Below are 9371 nucleotides of genomic sequence, written 5' to 3'. Positions count from 1 at the left end.
CCTCCCATATGTAAAAAAAGCATTTGGGACCCTGCAAGCACTGGCCATTGCGCTCATTTGGGGAGTGAATCATTGGACAGAAGAATATCCGCCTTTCCAATGAGAAAATACATAACTAAGTACAAACCAGCAGTTGTAGTAGGCTGAGTATTTTTTTTTTTCTAGAAATATTAGCCAAATTCCAATGGAGATTTTGTGAATTTGGAACACACAAATACTCCACTTGTTCATCAACGATCACATTCTGTCCCATTTTGTCCTTCTCATAGTGTCTTTTTCTATTTGGAACAGCAAATCTTATTCTTCTATGGAAACATTCCCTAGACACAATTCAATTTTGTTTGCTTATGTTGTGACTAACGATATTAAAAGCAGCCACTTAGCAAATTTTTAAAATAAGTATTAATTTTAAAGATTTATTTATTTATTTGAAATGCAGAACAGAAAATAACTTTAAAAAGGCAAAAGGGAGAAAGACACGAAAGAGAGGCAGAGCAGTCTTCCATCAGCTGATTCGTTACACAGACGTGCGAATAGTGTAAGCAGACAGATCTAAAGGCTGAAGCCAGGTCTTCCTGATCAGGTTAATGGATGGCAGAGGCCCAAGTGCTGGAGCCATCGTTCACTGCATTTCTGGGTGAGTTGGCATGGAAGTTGAATGGAAGATGAGCAGGTGGGACTCAAGTCACCATCGGCACAGGCAATGGTTTAACATTGTGCTACACAAAACCATCTTGCAAATAAATTATTACAATATATGTCACAGTTCTCCTACTTCATGTATTATGAAAAATTTGATAAACAAACTTTGCCTCAGAATTCATTGACTTCCACTTTTTTTCTATATGTAAAGTTTTAGATCCATGCCCTAGAACAGATTGTTTAAAAGCTTGAGTTCTGAAGATGATCCCATCATCAATTTGAACTCAAATCAGATATCTGACCATTATGTGTTACATATTCCACATCTGCAGAAATTCACCTGAACAAAAATCTGCATTTTCACTTTGAGTATTAATTTTTTAAGTCAAATTTTAATGTAGCACCTCAAAAACTTTCCCATTATAACCCCCCCCGACCTCTCTAACTGAAAGTTTCCTAGCTCTGAATACACTAATTGCAATTCAAAGGTAATAAAGTATTATTTTCAGTACAGAGATCTTGTTTGAAGCATTCTGTTTCTGGCCAAAAATATTTTCATTTTCTATAATGATTTACTAAAATGCTTGCACACACAAACTTACGTGTTAGAATTCAATTATATAAGACACATTTCTGTGTTCTTTTATGGAAATAATGATAAACTATTTTATGTTAGCATATGCTTGGAAAATTCATCCAATTGATCTTTCTAGAGTTTGAATCTTGGCCAAATCCAACCAAAAGAAATTTTCCATTCAGTGATTTTTTTTGAAAAATGATACTTAGATCTTCATGCAACTTTCCTATTATTATATGCAGATTTCACATACATTTGTGTGTGTGTGTGCGTGCCTAATAAAACACATAAAACTTTGTAATCCTGTCAATAACTTGATGTTTCACCTTCACATTTAAGGAGCAAGGATGTGGCAAGTGATGGAGGAGTGTCACAATTCATACACTGACACTGCATATCAATATTCATATCAAGACCCGCATTTTGGCCCATAAGGTGTGTGTGTTTTCATGTTTTGTTTTTGTTTTTGTTTTTAAAGATTTATTTGTGCATTGGGAAAGTTCTAGGAAGAGAAAGAAGCAAAGAGAGAGAGCAACAAAAATACAGAGAAAGAGAGCTAGAGAGAGAGATAATCTTCCTTTTGCTTGTAAATTCCCCACATTTCTGTAATACACAGGAGTGTGCCAGGAGCCAGGAGCATTTTTGGGGCTCTCACCTGGTTTCAGAACCCACATGTTTGCACTATCTTTTGTAATCTTTCCCAGATCATTAGCTTGGAACTGGTGGGAGTGGAGCATAGGTTACAATTTTATGACCATATAGGATGCTGGTGTCTTAAGCAGTGGATTTATCCCCTAAACACAACAGTGCTGGAATCAAAATTTTGGAGACAGTGTTGGAAACAATATTTTTTTCACTCTTTATTTTAGGTAAACTGTTTAACATTCCTGAGTTTCATATATATATTACATATATAGTGACTGTAATATATGAATACATATGAAGATGTTTAAAAATGTTCCTGAAAATTAAATTAAAAGATGTTATTTGGGTGCACAAATTGAAATTCAAGCATATTAATTTTATGATGTATATTATCCATGAACTTTTCAAATAACTCCTGTGCGTGAATTTCAGACTTATAATCTCAAAATAAATTTATCTTTAAATTCATTCTCACAAAAATTTAAAATGCATATTTTATTTATTTAATTTTAAGTATTTCAAAGGCAAAAAAGAAAAAAAAATAAAGCAAAAAAGCAGATGAAATCAGAGACAGACAGAGAAAATTAGACCGGCCATCTGTTGCTTCACTCCCAAAATGTACACTGTAGCCGGACGTGCATGATAGGATGGCCCAGGTTGCAGTCAGTAGTTAAAATTTCAACTTGCGCCTCCTGCATGGGTGACATCCAGCTACTGAAGCTGTCACCTGCTTCCTCCAGAGTGTGCTTTACAAGAAGGTATAATAGAGACCAAGCTGGAAAGCAGACCCAGACATTCCAAAATAACCAAAGAATCAAATGCCCATTTTTTATATTCCTTGAGATAACCTTGTGCACGTACACACTCATATGAATGTAGCTTGTGCATGATACTTGTATAAGCATCTGCATTTGAAATATACATCAGAGTTGTTATGCATGAACACACATGCAAATATTTAATGTTTACAAACAAGTGCCATGTATTTTGATATACTCTGAAATTTTATGTAATTCAATTATATCTAAAGATTTTCTGAAATCTAAAATTTTCCTCTCAACAAAATACTACATATGGTTAATAACGGTGCTGCTCTTAACAATGGTGTGTTTCTCTTACTATTTCTTTTACATTATTGTAAAATTTATGATGTTTTTATCATTAATATAAGATCCTTTTACATTTTCTTCATTTTGAGAAAACCCAACTTCTCAAATGTTTGTGTAGATGTATTTCTGAATTTTTCTTGAGTGACATCTTGGTATCAATAGGTATAAGGCAGACTTTAAAATAAAGTTGAATTCTTTACCTAAATGGGTTAATATTTTACAACTCCAGTAGTCATATACAACAACTTCAATTGACCCTGCCTTACATAAAGGTTTGGTGTAGCTCAGATTTTATTTGGAATATTCTACCATGTGTATGCAGTGTTTTGTACTATGAACTGTATATGCAATGTTTGCAACGTCTGTATTATATTGTGGTTAAATTTGGATATTCTTACTGGTAATACAGTCATAAAATGAAAAGCTATAATGTATTCTCTGTTGTGAAGCATTATGCAAATATTTGTCTAATTGCTTGTGTGTTTTGTATTTTTATTTTAGAATTTTAAAATGTTTTATACATTTAAAACACATCATCCTTTTCAGATAAAGGCACTAGGAATGTGTTTCCCAGTCTTTGGTTTAACTTCCAAGTCTTAAGAATTATTATGTGTTTGTTTATTTCAAAAGGAGCATTGAAAGGAAGAGGGCAAGAGAGGGAAAGAAGAGTGAAAGATGAGATGAGAGAGAGAGTTCTATATTGCTTTATGACCCCAAATGTGTTTGCACTTAATATAGCTAAAATTGGCGTAGGCCAAGCATAGGAGCCTGGAATTGACTCTGAGTCTTTTGTATTGGTGCCTCAGTGGTTCATCTATTTAAACCATCATTAACTGCCTAGCCAGGTATACAGTAGCAGGAAACTGAACTTGGAGTTGATCTTGGACCTGAATCCAGAAATTCCAATAGTTAATGTGGGTATTCTAGGGGCCTATCATTTTTATATAGCTATATGATATAATTTTTTATTAGACTCTTGTTTCACTTACACAAAGTTGTGCGTTGATTTTTTTTGTTAGAACTTTAAAGATATGCATAACTTCCAACTATGTTCATAAATCATTATTTATGTTGTTTGGTGGCATGTCGTTTTACATACCTTATCTGCATACAAAATTTTAGTTTGATCTTTATGTTTGAGTAGTTGAACACAGTTGAGTCTGAAAAATGTCTTTGGTTTTATCTTGTTCAAGGTTCAAAAAACATTTTGGAACAATCGATTTTTTTTTTTTTTTTAGAATTGGAAATCATTGACCATTTGGCTTCAAATACTTTTCTGCCCATTGTAATACTCATCACCTATGAACTTAAATTATACAGATGTTCAATTCAGTGAATATATTAAAATACCTCATGATAATTTTTTATTCAATAGTTATTTCTTTCTATTTTCAGCAGTTGTTTCTCCTAGAATGTACTTAAGTTTGTTGGCCTTTCCCTTTATTTCTGACCTACAATTGTCCACCCAGTGAATTATTCATTTTATTTATGCTATTCAAATCTAAAGTTTCCAATAGACTTTTTATTAATGCAATCAGCTTATTTCTGAAGCTCTGCTTACATATTTTTACTTCGTAATTTCAATGTATTCAGTATATTTTGAATATGACTTAAAATAGTGTTAGTGACAATTTTGAGCTGTTTCAATTGACCATATTTCCCTATTATAAGATATCAATTAATTGACTGACAGTATAGTGTAAGGATAACATACTAACTTTCTTAAAGACTTACTTATTTTTGATGGAAAGTGAGATAGATAGAGAGCAGGAGAGACAGAGGAAGATCTGTCTACTGATTGACTCCCCAAGTGGTCACAATGACCAGAGCTAAACCTGTCTGAAGCCAAGAGCTAGGAGCTATTCCAGGTCTCCCACGTGGGTGCAGGGTCCCAAGATTTTGGGCTGTACTTAACTGCTTTCCAAGGGCACAAACATGGAGCTGAATGGGAATTGCGGCCACAGGGATTAGAAACAGCGCCTGTGTGGGATTCCAGTGCATGCAAGACGAGGAATTTAGCTACTAGGCTCCCGGACAGGGCCCATAAGAATTGTTATTAAAGAGTGTTTATAGATAATTCTATTATTGATTGATCATTTTATACTTGTTTAGCTTTTTTATTATTATTTTATCATTAGTACCAGAAGGTAGGTATTGGGTACTATTATTAAGATGCAAGTTTGGGATCCGGCACGGTAGCTCAGCGGATAAAGTTCTCGCCTTGGATGTGCAGGAATCCCATCTGGGCGCCAGTTCTAATCCTGGCAGCCCTGCTTCTCATCCAGATCGTTGTTTGTGACCTTGGGAAGCACTAGAGGACGGGACCCTGCAACCATTTGGGAGACCTGGAAGAGCCTCCTGGTTCCTGGCTTCGAATCGGAACTCTCGCCATTGGCCACTTGGGGAGTGAATCATCAGACAGAAGATCTCCGTCTTCGTTTTTCTTCCTCTCTGTATATCTGCCTTTCCAATAAGAATAAAATAAAATCTACAAAAAAAAAAGCCAGTTTGAACACGTGGCATTCAAAAAATGTCAAATGCTGCAGCAGAAGATACCCCAAGTATTTGCGCTTCTACTACCGCTTATGGATGCAGGATTGAGCTCAAAGTTACCAATTTCAGCCTGGCCCAAATACACCTGAGGTGGATATTTGAAGAGTAAACCAGAAAATGAGAACTCCTTCCTTCTTTTACTTTGTCTTTTTCTTCCTTTTCCTTCCTCCCTTCCTTCCTTCCTTCCCTTCTTCCTTTCTTCTCTCTGAATTTCAAACATATTAGTTAAATAAGCACCAATTAAGAAAAAACCATTGTGTTTTGGTGAATTGTGGGTAAACACAAGCTTATTAAGCTCTTTCATTCTATTGTGTTTTCTTTCCCCATATGACTTCCTTATGAATCTTGCCAGAGGTCAAATCAGGCGTTTTTTTTATGGCAAATTCAGAGAAAACTTTGCTCTAGGAAACTGTTCCGAACTTTAGTTCACAATGCTTCTAATATCTTAGTCCAGTGCCTGAACCAGCACTTCTGCACTCCTGCAGCATGAGAACGCCAATATCTCCCAACATTCTTTAAACTTCAGTGTTTTTCCTCTGCACTCACCACTATATGTTTGGGTTCCTATCGAAAACAAATTTTTCACAACCCAACTCATATCTTCTGTTCTGTTTAGTGCCTTAATGACAAATATGCTTTATTTTATCTGATTCAATTACTGTAAGATCTGATTTCTGTTTTCTTTGCTTGGGGACATAATTTATTTACTTAAGAAAGAACATGCTTTTCATACCTTCAACTGTGAACCAATCTGTAAAACTGCCCCAAAGGGTAGACATATGGGGATTTTGTGGCTCATCTTCTGAACTTTCCCTTTTCTCTAATTTCAGTCTCAAATGGCTAATCAGCCATTACTTGAAAATAGCTATTTTCACATTTGCTTCCATATTTTATTATATTTTTGGAAGAACAGTGCTTAATATTAACGCTAAAATGTAATATAATAAACATGTAAACATTGGCTAAATATCCACTACCAAATGCAAAATATTTTAATTTGATTTAGAATGTTTTATTAATTAGATTATTTCTACCAATTTCATTTGAAAAAATTTGCATTGTTACTATCTAGAATAAATATTGAAATTACAAATTAGAAAATGAAAAGAACACAAATGCAAAAAGTTACTTTAGTATCTCTAGCCCCATCCCCAAGTTCTTAAAACGGACAGGTGTAACTCAACACATACGTATGTCCATATGTATGACATCCACATATATATACACATATGTACAGTATGTATAAATATTCCCATTTAATTTTCATGCAAGCTGTGTGAATTCTTTCCCCCTTCCTTAACAGGTGAGGTCTGGTTATTAGTGTTATACCACAACATTGCTTCACTTTTTGTGATTCCAAATGCTTTGTATTGTGAACTGCTGAAAATATTTGTTGCAATTATTTTTGAATATAATAGGGCATGTATTGCCAAGATAGTACAAGGAAAGTTACAGAGGTAAGAAATTAACACTGAATTCCATCCATGCGCCTCAATGATACTCCATTTTTATAACATACTTCACTTTTCCCACACTTGCTGTTCAATTATTTTTAAATAGCTTGTTCCTATATGATTTCTGTATTTAAATGCTGTCAGTGAAGTGCTAACTAAAAGTGAGGTTGTTATCATTTGCATTCTCTTTATATCCATCCGAACAAGAATTCAAGCAAAGGTAAGAAAATCACATGTTCCAACTCCTTTACTCCCCTTGCTCCAGGCACAAGCAATGGCTCCTTTTCATAACTGACACCCTTGATTCTGAAAATCATCTTCCTCTGATGTTATTTGCATAAGTAACTGATAAAATTCAATCTAGTAGACAACAATTCTCCAGTAACTCAGTCTTAGTGATTCATGTCCTGGCAAGTTAAAGATCATGATCCATTCAAGCTTAATTATTATTTTTCAATTTCCACTGAGAAATATCTGTTTATTGGTGTTTCTCTCTTAATCTTAGCCAAAAGGTGAGCTGCAATGTTAAATCACTTCTACATACCTTACTCCCATCTGTGTTCAGTTTATTGTGTTCAGTTGTTTATTTGTTAACTTGATACATGACAAGAAAGCAAAGTGAAATGAAAGAAATGGCAGTCTGTTTTCCTGCTTTGGTGCACACACACTGTCACGCCCAGCCACATGCCTCGTGGCACATCTATCCGCTCTCCAGAGCCTTCAGCTACATCCAGTATTGTTGAATCCAAGGATTAGCCACATGGTTCTCTGATATCCATGTGGCTCTCCTACCACGTGCTCCCGGGCACCAGCTGTCTTGCCCTCTGGCAATCTCAGAATTCTGCTTTTCCCTCCAGCAGTGCACATGGCTGCTATGATCCTCGCAGCTCAGGCTCTCATTCTAATCCCCGTTGGCCCAGGGTTTTGCCACTTTTTTTTTTCTTCCAGATATTTCCAGTTTCAAATTGAGCTTTATCTTTTCATTCTTCCTTTCAAAATTGTTTGCTGTGTTGAAAGTGATTGTAATGATTTAAAAAATGTTTTCATTTCATCCACTAACTTCCTAATAGCTTAATCACACTGAAAAAAGAACTGTACAATATGATAATTGTGAGTGTCAATATTTGGAAATAAATGTACCTAAAAGTTTACTATTGTCTATTTTTACACATGTTTTTGCAGGTAATACATGCTGCTTGTGAGAGCTGCATTCAGGGTTTAATCTGGTTTGGATCAAGCAGTTTCCCAAACTCCAGCTTTTTAGAGCAGTTACTGTCTTTTCATGACATGTAGTCTCTAGTACAATGAGAATATAACACCGATTTTTCAAAAGATTTCATTATTTAGTTTTGAAGTCATAACTGTAGACAGAGAGGGGAAAGAAAGAAAGCGAGAGAGAGAGAGAGAGAGAGAGAGAGAATATGAGAGAAAAAGGCCTTTCACCTACTGGTTTACTCCCTGGTAGCAGAAACATAAAGGACTTTCCCAACTTGAAGCCAATAGCCTGAAATTCCATTCCAGTCTCCAATCCAACAAGCAGCTGGATTAGTAGAAGAGCACTGGGACTTTACCTGGTGCTCATACGGGATGCTAATATTTACAGCTGATAATTTAGTTAGCTGTGCCGCAATGCTGTTCTAGTTCTTATTTCTAATTGATCTCAATTGAATCAGTTTATTCCATGACAACAATAACGACAAAAATCTCTGCATTCAGAGGTATTTCTCCAAAATGTTCTAATTGCAAACATACGGAGAGGGGGAAAAACATACCAGAAGCCATTGTCACTTGTTGAAATGCACATCTTTTTCCAGTCCAGTAAAAAAAGCCCATTTTAGAACTGGTAGTGGAAAAAATATTTGAACAGGAAAGCTTAACTACTTAACCTACTCAGGACATCTGGAAGGTAAAATTTTACTGGTGACATGTCCACAAGATGTATGATGATATTTCTCATAAGAACAGATATTACACTTGATCTTAGCCAAAAGGCCGAGAAGCAATGAATGCTGATATTTCAAAAGAAAAATTGCAATGAATCTTAAAATGCAATGTGTAAGGCATGATCTCTGACTACAGGTGGCATACTTTCTTTGCTTACAGTCAGAGAGGAGCATCAGAGAAGTGACTGCCTGATAAACATAGAACTTGTGGAAATCTAGTCTTTAAGACAAAGTGTAAGATATATTTCAAATTAAAATAATTCTCCAAACCTTACTTAAAATAGAATAATACAGTGGTACAAACAAAGCAGTAAAAGGATTCAAACCTGAGAGAAAAAAAAAGACAAAATATAATAATGAGGGGATGTGTCTTTTCAATACTAATATTGAAGACAAGATTTTTGTTTTAGAAGTGTTCTAAAGCTATACTAGAGATCTGTGCTTCACT

General features: G+C 35.1%; 1 pseudogene; it reads right to left on the bottom strand.

The window, feature by feature from the left end:
- Window positions 1-8803: 8803 nt before the first annotated feature.
- Window positions 8804-8984, bottom strand: LOC121167139 (annotated as a pseudogene).
- Window positions 8985-9371: the final 387 nt, after the last annotated feature.

This window comes from Ochotona curzoniae, unplaced genomic scaffold (genome assembly GCF_017591425.1).
Source record: "Ochotona curzoniae isolate NIBS_2020 unplaced genomic scaffold, NIBS_Ocur_1.0 patch337, whole genome shotgun sequence".
Classification (NCBI taxonomy): domain Eukaryota; kingdom Metazoa; phylum Chordata; class Mammalia; order Lagomorpha; family Ochotonidae; genus Ochotona; species Ochotona curzoniae.
The sequence above is the reverse complement of the archived record's forward strand: the minus strand, read 5'-3'. Positions and strand labels throughout refer to the sequence as shown.